Source organism: Salvia miltiorrhiza, chromosome 4 (genome assembly GCF_028751815.1).
Source record: "Salvia miltiorrhiza cultivar Shanhuang (shh) chromosome 4, IMPLAD_Smil_shh, whole genome shotgun sequence".
Lineage (NCBI taxonomy): Eukaryota > Viridiplantae > Streptophyta > Magnoliopsida > Lamiales > Lamiaceae > Salvia > Salvia miltiorrhiza.
The window spans coordinates 16,780,034-16,802,265 of NC_080390.1; positions in this window are offsets into that span (position 1 = coordinate 16,780,034).

Here is a 22,232-nt window from a genome sequence, read left to right on the forward strand (position 1 = left end):
CCAGAGGAGTCCTCCCGCCAGATGAATCCTCCCACCAGAGGAGTCCTTCCGCCAGAGGAGTCCTCCCGCCAGAGGAATCCTCCCGCCAGAGGAATCATTCCGCCAGAGGAATCCCGGCTTTCCAGAGCAGAGGAGCGGACGTGCAGAGCAGAGCGTACGGAGCTGGTTTTCTCACTAGGGTTTATTTTAGCTTGCTGATCAAGTTTCTTTTGTTTGCTTGTTTTTACGATTATGTCCTAATTTAAATTAGGGTTTTATTTTTGCCTATATATATGGCGGCTGTATGGAACGATAAAAAAACGATAACTTTGATGATATATGAAATTTGTGAGATTATTCTCTCTTGAGAACTTCGAGTTCTTCCTGGATTTTGCCCAAGCAAATCCAACCTATCGGCGTATCGGCGGGTTCATCATCCCTCGTCGTGTGTCATTCAGCGTCTCCGAGTTCCTGCGTCAAATGCACGTTGGGTTCTAGGGATCCGTTCGCCTAGATCATTTCGTGGTTTAGATTCAGGGGTTTTGGGATTTCCATCTTTTCATTCCACCTATCGACGAATCGACGAGTTCATCATCCCTCGCCGTGTGTCATTCAGCGCCTCTGAGTTACTGTATCAATCGTACGTTGGGGTTTAGGGATCCGTTCTCTAGATCATTCCGTAGATTAGATCCAGGGGTTTTGAGGTATTCCACCCTTTATCGTTATTTCAGATCTGCATCGTTCTAAAGATCTGTTCGATCTTTCCTTTTAATTTCATATCAGTTGGTATCAGTTTTCCAGGTTTCGTAAGGGCGAAATTTCTAGGGTTTATCAGGTTTCGTGGTGAATAGCAACAATAAGGCATACCTGCATCCCAATGAATTGGTAGTAGTTGATAGAGCGGTTGATCTCAACATTGATGAGTCTACTCCTAAATTGGAGCCGTGTGAGGTTGTGCTGCTTGAGGAATATGTTCCAATTTCTTTGGAAGCAAAGGTTTTGACGCAGATCAACGTGTATGCATATGACATCTTTTATGATGAAGCGCCGTTGCTAACTAAGTATCAATGGTGGGAGCAACCATGGCTGTTCGGAAGAGAAGTGCAGCATGGCGGTATTCTTAACATCCAATTCGTCATGTTCAAAGCTGAAGAAAAATCAACGTTCGAGCCGAAGCAACTGGTTTTTGATCCCGGCAAGACGAATGATGGACAGGAGAGAACAGTTCTGGTGAAGTCTAAATCGTTTATTGCAACAAACGAAGCTTTTGTTTTTTATCCAGGTATTTGCATTCACGATTTGGATTTGAGGACAAATCCTCTTCAAGAAGAGGGGAATGATGTAGCCCGAACAGAGCCAAGCTCGCGCCAAAACAGAGTTGAATCCCGCGCCAGACCAAAGCCAAGGACGCCAGAGGAATCGAGCTCGCCAAGGACGCTAGCGGAATCAGCTCGCCAGCGGAGTCATCTCGCCAGTGGAGTCATTCCGCCAGAGGAGTCCTCCCGCCAGAGGAATCCTCCCACCAGAGGAGTCCTTCCGCCAGAGGAGTCCTCCTGCCAGAGGAGTCCTCCCGCCAGAGGAATCCTTCCGCCAGAGGAGTCCTCCCGCCAGATGAATCCTCCCACCAGAGGAGTCCTCCCGCCAGAGGAATCCTCCCGCCAGAGGAATCCTTCCGCCAGAGGAATCCCGGCTTTCCAGAGCAGAGGAGCGGACGTGCAGAGCAGAGCGTACGGAGCTGGTTTTCTCACTAGGGTTTATTTTAGCTTGCTGATCAAGTTTCTTTTGTTTGCTTGTTTTTACGATTATGTCCTTCTTTAAATTAGGGTTTTATTTTTGCCTATATATATGGCGGCTGTATGGAACGATAAAAAAATGATAACTTTGATGATATATGAAATTTGTGAGATTATTCTCTCTTGAGAACTTCGAGGTCTTCCTGGATTTTGCCCAAGCAAATCCAACCTATCGGCGTATCGGCGGGTTCATCATCCCTCGTCGTGTGTCATTCAGCGTCTCCGAGTTCCTGCGTCAAATGCACGTTGGGTTCTAGGGATCCGTTCGCTTAGATCATTTCGTGGTTTAGATTCAGGGGTTTTGGGATTTCCATCTTCTCATTCCACCTATCGACGAATCGACGAGTTCATCATCCCTCGCCGTGTGTCATTCAGCGCCTCCGAGTTACTGTATCAATCATACGTTGGGGTTTAGGGATCCGTTCTCTAGATCATTCCGTAGATTAGATCCAGGGGTTTTGAGGTATTCCACCCTTTATCGTTATTTCAGATCTGCATCGTTCTAAAGATCTGTTCGATCTTTCCTTTTACTGATATGAAATTAAAAGGAAAGATCGAACAGATCTTTAGAACGATGCAGATCTGAAATAACGATAAAGGGTGGAATACCTCAAAACCCCTGGATCTAATCTACGGAATGATCTAGAGAACGGATCCCTAAACCCCAACGTACGATTGATACAGTAACTCGGAGGCGCTGAATGACACACGGCGAGGGATGATGAACTCGTTGATTCGTCGATAGGTGGAATGAGAAGATGGAAATCCCAAAACCCCTTAATCTAAACCACGAAATGATCTAGGCGAACGGATCCCTAGAACCCAACGTGCATTTGACGCAGGAACTCGGAGACGCTGAATGACACACGACGAGGGATGATGAACCCGCCGATACGCCGATAGGTTGGATTTGCTTGGGCAAAATCCAGGAAAAACTCGAAGTTCTCAAGAGAGAATAATCTCACAAATTTCATATATCATCAAAGTTATCGTTTTTTTATCGTTCCATACAGCCGCCATATATATAGGCAAAAATAAAACCCTAATTTAAAGAAGGACATAATCGTAAATACAAGCAAACAAAAGAAACTTGATCAGCAAGCTAAAATAAACCCTAGTGAGAAAACCAGCTCCGTACGCTCTGCTCTGCACGTCCGCTCCTCTGCTCTGGAAAGCCGGGATTCCTCTGGCAGAAGGTTTCCTCTGGCGGGAGGATTCCTCTGGCGGGAGGACTCCTCTGGCGGAAGGACTCCTCTGGTGGGAGGATTCATCTGGCGGGAGGACTCCTCTGGCGGAAGGATTCCTCTGGCCGGAGGACTCCTCTGGCGGAAGGACTCCTCTGGCGGAAGGACTCCTCTGGTGGGAGGATTCCTCTGGCGGGAGGACTCCTCTGGCGGAATGACTCCACTGGCGAGATGACTCCGCTGGCGAGCTGATTCCGCTAGCGTCCTTGGCGAGCTCGATTCCTCTGGCGTCCTTGGCTTTGGTCTGGCGCGGGATTCAACTCTGTTTTGGCGCGAGCTTGGCTCTGTTCGGGCTGCATCAATTTGCCCACTGAGTATTATTACTCACGCCCTCCATATATTTTTAAATGTGCAGGTTAAGATTTGGAGCGAGATTGGACTGGTGCTGGTGGGGATTGTTTCGTTGATGAAGTTTCCTTGCTGCTATTCTTAATGTTAGATTCTTAAGGATGATGTACTTCGCTTTCTTTCTGATATTGATAAAACCTTAGCAAGATGGTACTTTATCCCTTCCTAATCAAGCAATATACTCACGGTTATATGTCTTCATACATATAATTGTTACGCCTTTTGCTGTGAGACTCTTGATTTTAGGCTTCCTTATGAAAAATGAGCTATACCCGTTTTGTTTTTGTTCGTGAATTTCCTGATAATTAAAAAGTTATAACGATGTTGACGATTTTACCCTTGGGTTCATTTATGATGATTTTCTTAACACCTTTGATGCGAGCTTCCGATTGATGCTTGATTTATACATCTTATCTTCTATTCTTTTAAAAATAGTCGTATCGATACTCGTACCCCGCTATTACTAGCGTCGGGAATCGGGCTGCGACAAGTCCAGCCCTTGGCGAGTACATCCGACTCCTCACTTTTCCGTTCTCTCTATTAGAAGGAGCGAGTGAGTGGTTGTACGATTTACCCGAAGGAAGCATTCGGACCTGGCAAGAGCTGCAGAGTAAGTTTTTAGAGCGATACTTCCCAGCCGCCCGAATCCAGAATTTGAGGACTCGAATAAGTAACATCAAAATGGGGACGAGAGAAATCCTCTATGAATACTGGGGAAGGTTCAAACAAATGTTGGCCAAATGCCCGCAACACCAAATACCGGATCATGATCTTATTCGGTATTTCGTGGGAGGACTCCGAAGGCAAGATAGGCAATGGTTACACGCTGCATGTGGAGGATCGATCCTAAACAAATCCGCAGCGGAGGCTTTCAAGCTCATAGCCGACATGGCAGAGGAATCGAGAGATGAGGAAGGGACTATAGTCAGAACTACTCCGGTACCGGCTCCTTCTGCCCAAGACGAAAAGTTGGACAAGCTTTGCAACATGTTCGAGAAATTTATGACGAATCAAGGAACACCCAATCAAGGGATTCCCAACATTCGGAAGCCTGTGAAGGCATGCCAGCTTTGCATGGCAAATTCACATGCAACCGATGAATGTCCACAACTTTTCGAAGATGAAGAGCTTAATGCTATTGGGCAACAGCCAGGAGAAAACAACGGAGGGCAAAACCAGAAACCTTTTGAGCCCTATAGGCAGCAGTACAACAATCAAGGATGGAGGCAACATGAGAACCTTAGGTATGGCAACAACAACTTTTTGGGGCCAAACCAAGGGCAGACGAGTAACCCACCGCAATACTCGCAACAACCGCAACAGGCAAGAGGATCCTCCCTATCAGAGCTCGTGCATCAAATGGCCCAACAACAAGTGAAGTTCCAGCAAGAGACCGAAAAGTTCATAATGGAGACGAGAGGAGGAATGCAGAATGTGAACTGACTCAACCTAGAACACCTCTAGTTTGACTTGCAATAGGACAAGGACATTCTAGTGATGGTAAGTTGACCCAGTGTCATCGCTCAAGGAAAGTCTTTAAGGGCTTCTAATTGTATCGCAGGAAAAACAGTAAAGAAAGCAGTAAAAAGATTGATTATTAAACTAAAACTTGGAATTAAAAACTTAATTAAAAACCTAACTTAAAATTAAACTAGGCGAATTAAACTATTAAACCATAGGCAAGATTTTAAAGAACTTAAATTAAACCTCCTTATGAAATCAAATACTTGTAAATTAAAAACCAACTAATCTAGGCGTAAACTAAAGTGCATAATTTAAATTGCATAATTAAAAAGAAAGCATAAACATAAACGAAATACGTAAACATGATTAAACGAAAATAACTTGAATTGAAATACGAAATACCGTAAATGTCTTGAACATGTAATTGTGTCACTCAATCACAATCCAAGAAACTAAACTAAAAACTAAATTGAAATCTAACTTAGAACAATAAAAACTTGAAACTATGAAAGCAATTAAATTCCTAAGCTTCGGATGCCAACAGATTGCAAAGATGGCGTCTAAAACTAGGGCAAGGGATTGATTGTTACAATGAAAAGTATGGCCCTATTTATAGACTTCAAATCCTTCTGGATCACCATGGAAGTTGCCATGCAAAGTAGAACTCTAAAAGGAATAGAATCGTGCAAAGGAAGGCAAGTCCAGCTGTGATGCACGCTCTGGAAGTAATCTCCACCCTAGCGGAAATCACGGCTCTTGCCAGCGGAATGGCTTCCGCTCTAGCTTTCGCCAGAGGAATGGTGATTTCTCTGGCTATTGCCAGAGGAATGGTGATTTCTCTGTCGTTTGGTTCCTCTGCACTTATGATTCCAGCAGCGAAGTGATTTCTCTGGCGCTTCCGCGCTCGCTTCGATTCCTCTGGCGCTTCCTCGCTCGCTTCGATTCCTCTGGCGCTTCCTCGCTCGCTTCGATTCCTCTGACACTTCCTCACTCGCTTCGATTCCTCTGACACTTCCTCCCTCGCTTCGATTCCTCTGGCGCTTCCTCACTCACGTCGATTCCTCTGGCGCTGGGGCATTTCTCTGGCTTCTCATTTCGCTGCTCTGGCAAGCGGGGCTTTGTTTTCTCTTACATGCCAGAGTATGCACAAAAACACGATTCTTAGCCCAAACTCTCCAACATTTGCACTCTTCATCTTGAAAACCTAAATCTCCTGCAAGGCATAAAATACACCATAAAACGCACCAATTTCCAGAAGATTTAACTTAAAATATGCACATGCAAACCCCTAAAATTAGAACAATTAGGCATAAATCAACCCCCCCCACACTTAGCCTTTTGCTTGTCCTCAAGCAAAATCCATATGAATCCTAGGAATAGATTGATTTCAACAATGCTAATTTCCATCCAAACATTCTCAAAGTGAATTCAAAATTTTACAATCAACACATATCTCTCGATCATGCAAGTAACTCAAAGTTTAAGAAGCAACAAAAGAGTAATGTAAGTAATTTGATCAGACCCAATTCTCCGCTAGAAGTGAATTCCCTAATGTGATCGCCTTTATAATCAATATCACCATATTTCACACTTTGTGTGCTAAAGATTTTCGACAGTTGAGCCATAATTCATGAAATAAAACCATTTGGATGTAATCCAAAGTCTTTTCACGTGGTTTCCCATGCTCATAGTTAGACTAGAGAAGCAGAGACTCAGAGCTATCACATTTCAGAACAGGCCAGATGTTTCACAGCTGGCGATTTTGAATTTTGAAGTTGGCAATTCGTCCAACATTTTCACAGATAAGATACGACGTAGGCAATCACAATGACAACACTCCTTCTAGCATCTACCGGACAAATCACGTTTTACTAACTTACAAACATGTTGCAACAAAACTCACATCCTTTGCACAATCAAGAAACATATATCAAGAGTAAAACAAGAATAACCACCATTCATTCACAAACCCGAAATTCGCATTGAAAACCATCTACTCTTCCACAAATTCATAAAAATTAGCAAGATTCGAGACCAAAAACTAAGCATAGAAAGACTAATCTCGCCCAATTGAAAGCATAATCACAATAAAACACCCCCCACACTTAAAGCATGCCATGTCCTCAGGGCACAAAAGAAATAAAAATAGTGGAGAATACGTCCCTGATTATCGGCATTGAGAAACTGAAGCATCGTGCGAGGTGGTGAAGAGGGGAATTCGCGGTCTGTGGCAGAGTGAAGAGTGGCCACGCTGAATCAGATTAGCGCTGGCCGAGCAGCGCGGAGAAGTGTAGCGCGGAAAAGTGCAGCAGTGGAAAGGTGCAGCGCGGAAAAGTGCAGCAGTGGAAAGGTGCAGCGCAGAAAAGTGCAGCGGTGGAAAGGTGCAGCACGGAAAAGTGCAGCGGTGGAAAGGTGCAGCGCGGAAAAGTGCAGAGACGCGCTGGCGCGGCTGCGCTGTCGACAGAGTTAGAACTGCAGCGCTGAAGTCAAAACATGAACACCACATCAAAGTATCCGCGCAAGCAACCAAAACTTAGGAAAGACACAAAACAACAACGGAAAACAAAGAAAAACAAAAACTAAAAACAAACCAACGGTGGGTTGCCTCCCACCAAGCGCTAGAGTTAAAGTCTCCAGCCCGACTTCAGATCTGAACTTCAGCTGGGGTTGTGCAGCGCGTGAGACTCCACTTCCATAGTCGAGCTCTGGTGCTCGTAGTACGGCTTCACTCGGTGGCCGTTCACTCTGAAGCTCTCATTCGTGTTTTCATTGAATAACTCAACGGCACCATGCTCAAACACCTCCTTCATCCTGGGGCAAAGCTTCTTATGGCAGATGCGGCGGTCATGTAGTCGCTTCACTTTGTCCTTGTAAATCCTCGCATTCTCATACGCCTCGTTGCGTAGCTCATCTAACTCCTCCATTTGCAGCGTGCGGTGCTTCACAGCAGAGTCCAAGTCATAGTTGGCAGCTTTGATCGCCCAATAAGCTTTGTGCTCAATCTCCACCGGCAGATGGCAGACCTTGCCATAGACAAAACGGTATGGACTCATCCCAAGCACGCCTTTGAAGGCAGTTCTATACGCCCAGAGAGCATCATTCAACTTTGCGGACCAATCCTTGCGCGAGGGCTGTACCGTTTTCTCCAAAATTCCCTTGATTTGCCGATTGCTCGTCTCGGCTTGTCCAGAGGTCTGTGGGTGGTATGGTGTTGCAACCTTGTGCGTGATCCCATTCTTCTTCATGAGCTTTGCAAACAACTTATTGCAGAAGTGCTTGCCTCCATTGCTAATGACAGCTCTAGGAAATCCGAATCTAGAAAGAATGTTCTCTTGCACAAACTTGAGCACCATATTAGCATCACATGTCCGCGTGGGGATAGCCTCAACCCATTTGGACACGTAATCTATAGCAAGTAAAATGTATTGAAACCCATGCGAAGTAGGAAATGGCCCCATGAAATCAATGCCCCACACATCGAAAATTTTGACAATTAAAATGCTTTGGAGGGGCATCTCATTCCTGCGTCCAATATTTCCTACTCTCTGACACCGATCGCATGCAAGAGTGAAGGTGTGTGCATCTTTGAAAATGGAAGGCCAAAACAAACCTGATTGAAGAATTTTATGTGCTGTTTTCTGCCCCCCAAAGTGGCCACCACAATGATCTTCATGGCACATTTTCAACTCTTGTTGTTGCTCCTCTGCTGGCACACACCGTCGAATGACATCATCATTTCCAAGCTTGAAAAGGTGAGGAATCTCCCAATAATAGTGCATGCATTGAGCTAAAAATCTCTTTCTCTCATTCGATGTCAGCTCAGGCCGTAGAATACCACAAACTAAGTAATTGACAATATCTGCATACCAGGGCTCGGCGCTTGCAGGGCTGCACTGAGCAGCGCTGAGTTCGGCAAGGATGGCAGAGGTGATCTCGGCAGAGCTGGCCAGAGGGGAGCTGGCTGCTCTGGAATTGGCAGAGCAGAGCTCGGTAGAGCTGGCCAGAGGGGAGCTGGCTGCTCTGGAGTCGGCAGAGCGGAGCTCGGCAGCTCTGCACTTGTCAAGGGTGAATTCATATGCATGCTCAAAAGGAAAATATTCAGAGATGCAATTAAGACTCGAGTCTTATCAGATTATTATCCAAATGGGAAAGGTGGTCAGCTACGTGATTCTCACTCCCTTTCCTATCCCTGATCTCTACATCAAACTCTTGTAACAGTAAGACCCAACGGATTAGACGAACTTTAGCTTGAGGTTTGGTCATCAAATATCGAAGCGCAGCATGGTCACTATGGATAATAACCTTAGAACCAATGATATAGGCTCGAAATTTATCTAAGGCAAAGACCACAGCAAGCATCTCTTTTTCAGTAGTGGTGTAATTTACTTGTGCACTATTCAGAGTTAAACTAGCATAGTAAATCACACGTAGCATCTTATCTACACGCTGTCCTAGCACCGCTCCTACAGCAGAGTTAGACGCATTACACGTGATCTCAAAGGGAAATGACCAATCAGGCGCAATCACAACCGGGGCAGAGCTCAACTTAAGTTTTAATGTTTCAAAGGCATGCATGCAAGAGTCATCAAAATTAAAAGGAACGTCCTGAGCTAGCAGTTTGCATAGAGGTTGGCTAATTTTAGAGAAATCTTTAATGAAACGCCGGTAAAAACCGGCGTGACCTAAGAAACTCCTAATTCCCTTGACATCAATAGGGGGCAGCAACTTTTGGATTACCTCCACCTTAGCTCTGTCGACCTCTAGTCCATGCTTAGACACCACATGACCCAAGACAATACCGCGAGTAACCATAAAATGACTCTTTTTCCAACTCAAGGTTAGGCCACTTTCAATACACCTTTGCAACACTACATCAATCTTAGTCAAACAATCATGAAAAGACTGCCCAAAAACCGAAAAATCATCCATAAAAACCTCCACGAATTTACCAATCATATCAGAGAATATGGACATCATGCATCATTGAAACGTCCCGGGTGCATTGCACAATCCGAACGGCATCCTCTTCCATGCAAATGTCCCAAAAGGCGTGGTGAAGGCGGTCTTGACTTGATCTTCCGGTGCGATTGCGATTTGGTAGTATCCTGACAAACCATCGAGAAAACAATAAAAATCATGCCCTGTCAAACGATCTAACATTTGATCAACAAAAGAAAGAGGAAAATGATCCTTTTTGGTGACGGCATTCAGTTTCCTGTAGTCAACGCACATCCTCTGATACGATCCTTGCCGATCGATCGAACACAACGCACGCGGAAGACTGAACTGGAACGGAAAGGATGGAAATCCCAAAACCTCTGAATCTAACCCACGGAATGATTTAGGCGAACGGATCCCTAAACCCCAACGTGCAGTTGACGCAGCAACTCGGGGACGCTGAATGACACCCGACGAGGGTTGGTTGATCTCGCCGTTACGTCGATAAATTGAATTCGTCTTGGAAAAATCAAGAAGAATTCGAAACTCTCAAGAGAGAATAAAAACTCACAATTTGATTAAAGGTAGGCTGATTTTCGTCCAACATGTAGCAGCCATATATATAGGCAAAACTAAACCTAGTCTAATAAGGAAACAACTTAAAAACAAGCCCTAATAAGCCAAACAAGGCCCTTACTTTAAAATTCGAAATATAACAAGGCCCTTAACTAATGGGCTGCAAAATAAAGCTAAATAAATAAAATGAAGTCTTTCAAACTTCGGTCCACTCGCACGTAATAAGATTAATCAAACACGGGCTCAATTCGCCAACTCCACAATCTCCAATTGGCTTCTTGATCAACTCTTGCTTCCAAACTTCTTCAACTAAGATCATCAAGCTCTCCTTGAACTTCTTGGCTCGAGCTCTTGTAACTGGACCAACAGGAACATGCACTAGATCTTGTACTAACGAACCTTGGACTGCATCATTCCCCTCCTCTTGAAGAGGATTTGTCCTCAAATCCAAATCGTCAATGCCAATGCCGGGATCAAAAATCAGATCTTCGTTTGTTGCAAGAAACGATTGATGGACCTTAGTTATTCTCTCTTGTCCATCATTCATCTTGCCGGGATCAAAAACCATATGCGTCGGCTCAAACGCTGAATTTTCTTGAACTTGGATCATTCCGAAATTGTTGTTGAAAATACCTCCATGCCTCTTCTCTCTTCCGAACAGCCATGCAGTTATCATCGGCGTTGCCTCACCAAAGATTTCCCTTTCATATTGATCGATGTGGAACGGACCCTTCACCAACTTCATCAGCTTGGTGTCGCCAATATGAGTCTGCCATTGCAGCTGATGTTGCGTGAACAAGGTCAGCTCGAACTTATTTGCATCATCACATCGCTGCTCCTGTTCAATACCCATAGCTTGCGGCAAAGCCTTTGCTTCCAAAATAGATGAAGTAGACTTCTCAAGCACTTCCTCACGTGAGTCCTCATCCTTGATAGCCACCACAACTTCCACTGCAACCTTCATCTCCTTTTTCTCCACCGGCTGCTCTGTAGACTTCACTTTATCCGCCTCCTTGTGCCGTTGCTGCAGTTGCAAGTGATCCTCATAAATTTGTTGAGGACTAAGGGAAACAATTGCCAACTTCTTTTGCTTATACGCGAAGGAGTACTTATTGGTGACTTCATCATGAATAGCTCGTCTATCGACCTGCCACGGTCTACCCAACAAAATGTGGGTCGCCTGCATGGGAATAACATCGCACAAAACCTCATCTTCATACTTGCCAAGGCGAATAGGCACTGTCACTTGCATGGTAACCTCGACGACGCCGGTCTCATTCAGCCATTGCAAACGATACGGCTTGGGGTGTTGCACCTCGGTCAGCCCCGATTTCTCCACCATGTATCTACTCGCCACATTCGTGCAACTTTCTCCATCAATGATCACACTGCACAACTTGTCGTGGACAAGAACTCTCGTGTGACAGAAATTTGCCCACTGCTCACTCTCATGGGATCTGAACCCTTGACACGAACGACACGTCTTATCTCGATTGCAACCATCAAAAATTGTCGGATGGCCTTGATTTGCTAAATTGACACTCATACTCTCTCAAGCACGTAAAGACCCAAACAGAAAGACAAAACACTGGATAATTTCGACCCTTACGAAACCTGGAAAACTGATACCAGATGATACCAAATGATATCATTTCTAGGGTTTTATCAGTTTTCCAGGTTTCGAAAGGGCAAAATTTCTAGGGTTTTATCATTTGTTCTGTTGGGTTCTGTTCATAATTTCAGTTCGGGTAGACGTTTTCTAGGGGTTTTTGTCCTTCTGTTGGGTTCTGTTCTCAATTTGAGGGTGTTTCTTTTGGGTTTTGTTGGCCGCGTTTCAGATTTTCAAAATTATTCAGGGTTTGGTCTTTTCTGTTTGGGTCTTTATTTTCTTCACAGAGTATGAGTGTGATTCCAGCAAATCACAGCCATCCAGCAGTTTTTGATGGTTGCAATCGAGATAAGCCGTGTCGTTCATGTCAAGGGTTCAGATCCCATGAGAGTGAGCAGTGGGCAAATTTCTTTCACACGCGTTGTCTTGTCCATGACAGGGTGTGCAGTGTGATCATTGATGGAGAAAGTTGCTCGAATGTGGCGAGTAGGTACATGGTAGAGAAATCGGGGCTGACCGAGGTGCAACACCCCAAGCCGTATCGTGTGCAATGGCCGAATGAGACTGGCGTCGTCGAGGTTACCACGCAACTGAAAGTGCCTTTTCGCGTTGGGAAGTATGAAGATGAGGTTTTGTGCGATGTTATTCCCATGCTGGCGACCCACATTTTGTTGGGTAGACCGTGGCAGGTCGATCGACGAGCTATTCATGATGAAGTCACCAACAAGTACTCTTTCGCGTATAAGCACAGGAAGGTGGCACTTGTCTCTCTTAGTCCTCAACAAATTTATGAGGATCACTTGCAACTGCAGCAACGGCACATGGAGGCGGAGGAGGTGATGTCTAGGGAGCAGCCGGTAGAGAAACAGGAGATGCCGGTTGAAGTGGAGATTGATAGAGAGGTTGTTGCTCTCAAAGATGAGGAGACCGATTCCAATAGGCCACAAGTGGAGGCGACCGACGAAGCAATGGCAGTTGTGGTGGACATCGATCGAGAGGTGGTTGCTGTTGAAGAAGAGGAGCTCAATCTTACGTTGCTGAAATTGAAGGATTCACGTGAGAAAATGCGTGAGGAATCTGTTCCATATATTTTGGAAGCAAAGGCGTTGAATCATGATAAGAGCGTTGAACAGGAGCAGCGCTGTGATGTTGCCAATAAGTTAGGGATGATCTTGTTACAACAACCAAAGCTAAAGTGGATGCATCAATCGAAGCATTTGGTTTTTGATCCTGGCAAGATGAATGATGGACAAGAGAGAAAAGCTAGGGTCCATCAATTGTTTCTAGCAGTCAATGAAGATTTTGTTTTTGATCCAGGTATTGGCATTCACGACTTGGATTTGAGGACAAATCCCTTTCAAGAGGAGGGGAATGATGCATGCCATGGAGGCCCAAGTTACGTTGCATATGTGGGCTGATTTAATAGAGTCTTTTATTTTGTTTTATCTTATAATTTTCGTGGGTTATGTTAGGGTGGCTGAAATTAGGCCTTAGTTGAGTCAATTTTGAGTTTTATACCTTGTTTTGACTAAGGATATGTTTCCTTATTAGATTAGGAGTTATTTTCCATGTTTATTCTCCTAGTTTGGTTAGGTTTTCACATACCTTATTTGTAGTCTTTATGATGGACGAAAATTAGGGTGTCTTTTGCTTGTTAGTCAAGATAGGTTTAGTCTTTACTTTGCCTATATATAAGGCTTTGTGTTGGACGAAATTTACAGCATACTTTTATCAATAAACTTGTGAGTTTTATTTCTCTCTTGAGAATTTCGAATTCCTCTTGATTATTCCAAGATGAATTCAATTATCGACGTAACGGCGAGTCAACCAACCCTCGTCGGGTGTCATTCAGCGTCCCCGAGTTGCTGCGTCAACTGCACGTTGGGATATAGGGCATTCAGTCGCCTATATCATTCCGTGGGTTAGATTCAGAGGTTTTGGGATTCCATCTTCTGTTCGTTTCTTTTAAGTCTTCCGTTTGCGTGGTATTCGATTTGATCGGCCAGGATCATATCATCCTCCATCCCGTGGTAGGACGTGTCGGCACCAACTCCATCTTGTCATTGCGCACAACCGTCATTCCTCCTTTCTTTGGCACGACATGCACGAGGCTCACCCACTCACTATCGGCGACAGAATAGATAATCCCTTCGGTAAGTAGCTTAAGGATTTCCTTGCGCACAACCTCCATCAGCGTAGGGTTCAAGCGTCGCTGGGCATCTCGCTTGGGTGAAGCTCCCTCCTCTAGGTTTATCCTGTGCATGCATGTGGCTGGACTAATGCCACGTATATCTCCTAGGCTCCATCCCACTGCTGCTTTGTTTCTCCTCAAAACTTCGATCAGCGCTGCTTCTTGCTTTAGAGTCAGAGTAGCCGAGATGATAACTGGCTTCTCCTCGCCTTCTTCTAGAAAAACATACTTGAGATTGGCAGGGAGTTCCTTCAGTTCCAGCGCTGACCTCTTGGTTCCTATTTGTTCATCTAATGGCAGCTCGGTATAGCTGGACTGCACTGAGCTCGGTAGGGCTGGCTGGGCAGGACTGACGGGCAGAGCTGGCTTCGGCGGCTCTGGCATCAGCAGAGCTGGCTGGGCAGCGCTGTACTTTTCAGCTTCCCTAGCTAATTCCTCCATGTCGGCCGATCCAGCACAAACTTCCACGCATTCCTGCTCCTGTAAAAATACCTTCTCGACCAAGCCATTAATAGCATCTATATATGAGCATTCATTAATAAAGTTGGCGGAAGGCATAGCCCGATTTTTGTGCACCGAGAAAGACACTGATTCCCCTAACACTGTCATTTTAATAGTTCCATTTTTGACATCAATCAACGTGTTAGTAGTCGCCATAAAGGGTCTTCCTAATAGCAGAGTGTGATCCTTACCATTTTCGTGCACATCCCCAATCTCAAGGACAACAAAATCAGCAGGCACTATCAAACCCCCGACTCTAACTAGTATATCCTCTACTATACCACGGGGATACCTGACTGACCTATCAGCAAGTTGGAGGCACATGCGAGTAGATTTTAAATTACCTAACTCTAATTGTTGAAAAATAGAGTAAGGCATCAAATTAATCCCAACCCCCAAATCTAACATACCCGTGGCTTCCTTACCATTTCCCAAAGCAATATTAATCAAAAAACTACCTGGATCGCGCTGCTTGGGTGGCAAAGATTGCTGCATGATTGCGTTTGCAACTTCGGAGACCAACACCTTCTCATTGTCACCGAACCTTCTTTTGTTGGACGCCAATTCCTTGAAGAATTTAACATATTGATGCAGTTCAGAGCAGAGCACAGGATGCAGAGCAGAGCCAAATTTCAGAGGCTGCACAGAGTGAAGATCCGGTGCACGTGCCCGTTGGTCCAGTGACGAGAGCTAGGGCCAAGACGTTCAAAGCTAATTTAATGACGTTGGTGGAGGAAATCTGGAGGCAAGAACTGAAAAGGCCAATTGGAGAAGGACCGACGGATCAGAGCTCAAAGGTGGTAAACCTTATTGCTTACCGAGCCGAACCGCCAGAGAAGTCTCGATTCCTCTGGTTTTGTCAGAACAGCGGAATCATGCCGTCCAGAGAAGACTCGATTCCTCTGACTTCGCCAGAGCAGCGGAACCACGCCGTCAGAGAAGACTCGATTCCTCTGATTTAGCCAGAGCAGCGGAATCACGCCAACAACGAAGACTCGATTCCTCTAGCGTTGCCAGAGCAGCGGGATCGTGACACCTGAGAAGATTTGATTCCTCTGGCTCTGCCAGAGCAGCGGAATCAATCCGCCCCAAGAAGACTTGATTCCTCTGGCGTTGCCCGAGCAGAAGAATCATTCCACCAGAGCAGACTTGTTTCCTCTGCGTTTTTCCAGAGCAGATGGATTTCTCGCTAGGTTTTCTTTTGACTTGCTGAACTTGTTCCGTTATTTCTTTATTTCTGTTTATTTCCTTTTTTACGTAGGGTTTCCCGTTCCCTATAAATAGGGATGTTATGTGTTGGACAAAGTTAGACAATTTTGATATTATAACAGTGAGTTTAATTCTCTCTCAAGTTTCAAATTCTTCTTGATAAACAAGGATTCAACCTATCGACGAATCGACGAGTTCTTCATCCCTCGCCGTGTGTCATTCAGCGTCTCCGAGTTCCTGCGTCAAATGCACGTTGGGGTTTAGGGAATTATTCGCCTAGATCATTTTGTGGTTTAGATTTCAGGGGTTTTGAGGCATTCCATCCTTTATCTGTTAATTTCAATTTGTTCCGTTCAATTTCAGTCTTCCGCGTACAAATCAAATAGATCGGTGATTTCTTTTTCTTTACGTTATTGTTTGTGATTTCCGGTAAATTTCCTTAAATTCTAGTCAAGATCATATCATCTGGTATCAGTTTCCGGGTTTCGTAAGGGTTACACTATCTATATAATTACAAAAAAAAAACAGAGCACAATGAAAACGATCTGTCGAAAACAAAAAGAAGGAAGCAGTACACATTAAATTTGTGTTTACCCATATCGGATTTTTCTTGTCTCTTACCCCGTTGTGTTTTCCTTAATTCTTTGGGTTCAATCGCTAATTGTGGTATTTGTTTCTGCGTAGCACTGATTTTGGGTTCCAGTCTGCGTTTAGGCGTCTTTCTTTTCTTTGTCGAGTCCTATCTTCTCTGTGTATTTGTTGTGGTTCTTGTGAGGCGTGACATCGAGTGCTCTCGTCGAGTGCGCTTGTTGATCTCGTTGTGCCGTTGGTTTGTGATTTCCATTGGTGGATTGAGGGAATTTGATTATTTGATAGAGAATTTGAGCGGAAAAAGGCAAGAGTGGTGAGAATCGTAGAGGGTAAAAGCCTTGATTTGTGTGTGATACACGAGCGCTGTGTGATTTCATCTTGAGTGATACACGAGTGTTTGTGAGGTGGTGAGGTCCTTTTATTTTCCTTTGTTGTTTCACTAACGTTTCTTGTTTTCTGTCTGTGTTACTATGTCAAAGCAACCTGAACAGGGTCTGGATTTAAGCGATAGCCCAGTTATGGATCCACAGTTCAAACTCGTGATGGAGGCACTTCGCTCCGAGTTTGGCAGGATGCTACATTCCGAACTCGAGGGCGTGTACGACAAGATTGAATTGCTGGAACAGTCCCATTCTCGAGAACCCAATTTCACACGAGGAGGCAGACGCGGGCGAGGAGGCCGTGGTGGTGGTGGAGGACGATTCCACCGTCAGTATGAGGAGCATGTAGATGATACCGGATTTGAAGAAGAGGACTATGGCGGCAGAACATGGCAAGATAACAATCTGGGCAACATCAAGATGAACATTCCTCATTTCCAAGGGAAGAATGACCCCGAATTGTATCTTGATTGGGAGAGAAAGGTGGAACTTATGTTCGATTGCCACACCTATTCGGAGCTCAAGAAGGTGAAGTTGGCAGCGGTGGAGTTCTCAGATTATGCTCTTGTTTGGTGGGATCAGTTGGTGACGAGTAGGAGAAGAAACAATGAGCCATCTATTCAAACTTGGCAGGAGATGAAGGCTGTGATGCGGAAACGTTTTGTGCCAACTCATTACTACCGCGAGCTTTTCAACAAGTTGCAGACCTTGAGGTAGGGCAGTCGGAGTGTGGATGAGTATTATAAGGAGATGGAGGTTGCCATGATTAGAGCCAATGTGGAGGAGGAGCGAGAGGCGACCATGGCCAGATTCTTGGCTGGTTTGCATTGGGATATTCGTGATAAGGTGGAGTTGCAGCACTACGTTGAGTTGGAGGACATGGTCCACATGGCCATCAAGATCGAGACTCAACTCAAGCGGAGGGGCAACAACAACAGCAACCAGCGCCAGAGTCAGGGCAAGTGGAGGTCTTCGCAACCCGTTGCTAGCGGTTCTTCGTCCAGAGGAATGCCCTGGCAGAAGGACGCCCCGCCGAGAGAGGGGAATAAGCAGTTCGTTCGGTCCTGGCCAGAGGGATCCGGTGCAGCGAATCAGGGCAGTCCGGCCGTTGCCGATGGTCGAAATCAAGATAAGAAGTGTTTCAAGTGCCAAGGTTTTGGGCATATTATGAGTGACTGTCCGAACCGGAGAATCATGATCATGCGCGATGATGGTGAAGTTGTGACGGATGGTGATGACACCGATCCTGATATGCCGAAATTGGAGGATGTCGATGATGTCGCTGATGAGGAGGAGTGTGATGAGATTTTCGCGCCCAATGGACAACTTTTTGTAGCTCGGCGAGCCTTGAGTGTCCAAACTCCACCCCCGGAAGGCGAGCAGAGGGAGAATCTTTTCCACACGAGATGTTTTGTTTAAGACAAGGTATGTAGTGTGATCATCGATGGCGGGAGTTGCACGAATGTGGCTAGTAGAGCCATGGTTGAGAGATTGGGGCTAACCACGGAGAAGCATCCCAAGCCGTATCGTTTGCAGTGGCTAAATGAGACCGACATTATCAGAGTGACCAAGCAAGTGAAGGTTCCGTTTCGCATTGGGACGTATGAGGATGCGGTGGTGTGTGATGTGATCCCTATGCAAGCGAGCCACATCCTGTTGGGGCGCCCGTGGCAATTTGATCGCCGTGCAATTCATGATGGTTACACCAACAAATACTCATTTACCTACAAGCAGAAAAAGGTGTCGCTTGTTCCTCTTACTCCTACCCAAGTTTATGAGGATCAAGTGCAATTGCAACATGAGACGGACAACCTAAAGTCCAAGGAGCAGCCCGTGGAGAAGAAGGAGCAGGGGTTGAGTCATAAATCCTTTCTTGCTAAGGCTAGTGATTTAAAGTGGTGTGTTCAGGAGGAGAGGCCGATCTTGCTGTTGCGATATCATGAGACTTTGCTTATGACTAACGATCTCTCTTCTCTACCCCCTTCTATTCGTGCTGTGTTGCAGGAATTTGTTGATGTTTTCCCCGACGATACACCTACCGGCTTACCACCACTTCGAGGGATTGAGCATCAGATTGACTTTGTGCCCGGCGCTACACTGCCGAACAGACCAGCTTACCGCACCAATCCGGAGGAGACGAAGGAGTTGGAGAGGCAAATTGGCGAGTTGTTGGCCAAAGGGCATATGAGGGAAAGTTTAAGCCCTTGTGCGGTACTAGTGCTCCTTGTACCAAAAAAGGACTCATCGTGGAGGATGTGCTGTGATTGCCGAGCTATCAATAACATCACGGTAAAATATCGCCATCCCATTCCTCGTTTAGATGATATGCTCGATGAGTTACATGGTTCTTGTGTCTTTTCTAAGATCGATTTGCGTAGTGGATATCATCAGATTAGGATTAAGGAAGGTGATGAATGGAAAACTGCTTTTAAGACAAAACTTGGTTTGTATGAGTGGTTAGTTATGCCTTTTGGTTTGACTAATGCGCCTAGTACTTTCATGCGTCTTATGAATCATATTTTGCATGCTTTCATTGGCAGATTTGTGCTTGTTTACTTTGATGATATCCTCATTTATAGCCAGCATTTTGATGAGCATGTTGATCATTTGAGGTCTGTTATGGACGTACTTCGAAAGGAAAAGTTGTTTGCTAACCTTAAGAAGTGCATTTTTGCTACGGACAAGCTTGTGTTTCTTGGTTTTGTTGTTAGTGCACAGGGTGTACAGGTTGATGAGGAGAAGATACGAGCTATCCAAGAATGGCCAACACCGAAGAACATCGCAGCAGTTCGAAGTTTTCATGGTCTTGCTAGCTTCTATAGGCGATTCGTGCCTCACTTCAGCAGCATTGCCGCACCCTTGATGGAAGTCATCAAGAAGAATGTAGAGTTTAAATGGGGCAAGGCGCAAGAGGATGCATTTCAGCAGTTAAAATACAAATTGACCCACGCCCCGGTATTATCTCTTCCAAATTTCTCCAAATCTTTTGAGATTGAATGTGATGCTTCTGGTGTTGGTATTGGTGCAGTGTTGATGCAAGAGAGACGTCCCATTGCGTATTTCAACGAGAAGCTAAATGGGGCGACGTTGAGTTATCCCACGTATGATAAGGAGCTGTATGCATTGGTGAGAGCTTTGCAAACGTGGCAGCATTACTTGTGGCCCAACGAGTTTGTCATTCACACGGACCATGAGTCGTTGAAACACTTGAAAGGCCAGCACAAGTTGAACAAGCGGCATGCGAGGTGGATGGAGTTCATTGAGACGTTTCCCTACGTCATCAAATACAAGCAAGGTAAAGAGAATGTTGTGGCTGATGCACTTTCTCGGAGGTATGCCTTGATTTCTACCTTAGATGCTAAGTTGCTTGGTTTTGAGTGCATCAAGAGTTTGTATGCGAGTGATGCTGATTTTGGTGAGATTTATCTCGCATGTGCGAGAGCCGCTAGTGGAGAGTATTTTCGGCATGATGACTTTCTTTTTAGGAAAAATAAGTTATGTGTGCCTCAATGTTCTTTACGTGAGTTGTTATTGCTTGAGTCTCATGGTGGGGGTTTGATGGGACACTTTGGCATTGCTAAGACTTTGGCTGTTCTGCATGAGCATTTCTTTTGGCCTCATATGAAACGTGATGTTGAGAGAATTTGTGGTCGATGTGTTACATGTAAACAAGCTAAGTCTAGGGTGAGTTCCCATGGTTTGTATACACCATTGCCTATTTCTAACGCACCTTGGATTGATATTTCTATGGATTTTATGTTAGGTTTGCCTAGGACTAAGCGTGGTCGAGATTTCATCTTTGTGGTTGTTGATCGATTTTCTAAGATGACACATTTTATTCCTTGTCATAAATCTGATGATGCATCTCATGTGGCTGATCTATTCTTTAAAGAGATTGTTAGATTGCATGGCATGCCTAGGACTATTGTTTCTGATCGGGATTCGAAGTTCTTGAGTTATTTTTGGAAGACTTTGTGGTGTAAGTTGGGTACCAAACTTTTGTTTTCTACTACTTGTCATCCACAAACTGATGGTCAAACAGAGGTAGTGAATAGAACGTTGTCTACTTTACTTCGAGCTATTATTCAAAAGAACATTAAATCGTGGGAAGAGTGTCTTCCTCATGTGGAATTCGCTTATAACCGTGCTGTTCATTCTGCCACTAAGTTTTCTCCATTTGAAATCGTGTATGGATTTAATCCTTTGACACCTTTGGATTTGACTCCGTTACCGGAGATTGAGCAGGTTAACATGGATGGCCAGAACAGAGCTGACTTCGTGAAGCAGATCCATGAACGTGCCAGAGCCAACATTGAGCGCCGCACGCGGCAGTATGCTGAGCAAGCTAATCGGGGTCGTTGCAAAGTAGTGTTTGAGCCCGGTGATTGGGTTTGGCTGCACATGCGCAAGGAAAGATTTCCAGAGCAGCGACGCTCCAAGTTACTTCCTCGGGGCGATGGTCCATTCCAAGTAATGGAACGGATCAATGATAATGCCTACAAACTAGATTTGCCCGGTGAGTGTAATGTGAGCGCTACATTCAATGTTACTGACTTAAGTCCCTTTTGCTGTAGGCGACGCTGTGGATTTGAGGACAAATCCTTTTCAAGAGAGGGGGAATGATGCAGTTCAGAGCAGAGCACAGGATGCAGAGCAGAGCCGAATTTCAGAGGCTGCACAGAGTGAAGATCCGGTGCACGTGCCCGTTGGTCCAGTGACGAGAGCTAGGGCCAAGACGTTCAAAGCTAATTTAATGACGTTGGTGGAGAAAATCTGGAGGCAAGAGCTGAAAAGGCCAATTGGAGAAGGACCGACGGATCAGAGCTCAAAGGTGGTAAACCTTATTGCTTACCGAGCCGAACCGCCAGAGAAGTCTCGATTCCTCTGGTTTTGCCAGAACAGCGGAATCATGCCGTCCAGAGAAGACTCGATTCCTCTGACTTCGCCAGAGCAGCGGAACCACGTCGTCAGAGAAGACTCGATTCCTCTGATTTCGCCAGAGCAGCGGAATCACGCCAACATCGAAGACTCGATTCCTCTGGCTTTGCCAGAGCAGCGGGATCGTGACACCTGAGAAGATTTGATTCCTCTGGCTCTACCAGAGCAGCGGAATCAATCTGCCCCAAGAAGACTTGATTCCTCTGGCGTTGCCCGAGCAAAGGAATCATTCCACCAGAGCAGACTTGTTTCCTCTGCGTTTTTCCAGAGCAGATGGATTTCTCGCTGCGTTTTCTTTTGACTTGCTGAACAAGTTCCGTTATTTCTTTATTTCTGTTTATTTCCTTTTTTACGTAGGGTTTCCCGTTCCCTCTAAATAGGGATGTTATGTGTTGGACAAAGTTAGACAATTTTGATATTATAACAGTGAGTTTAATTCTCTCTCAAGTTTCGAATTTTTCTTGATAAACA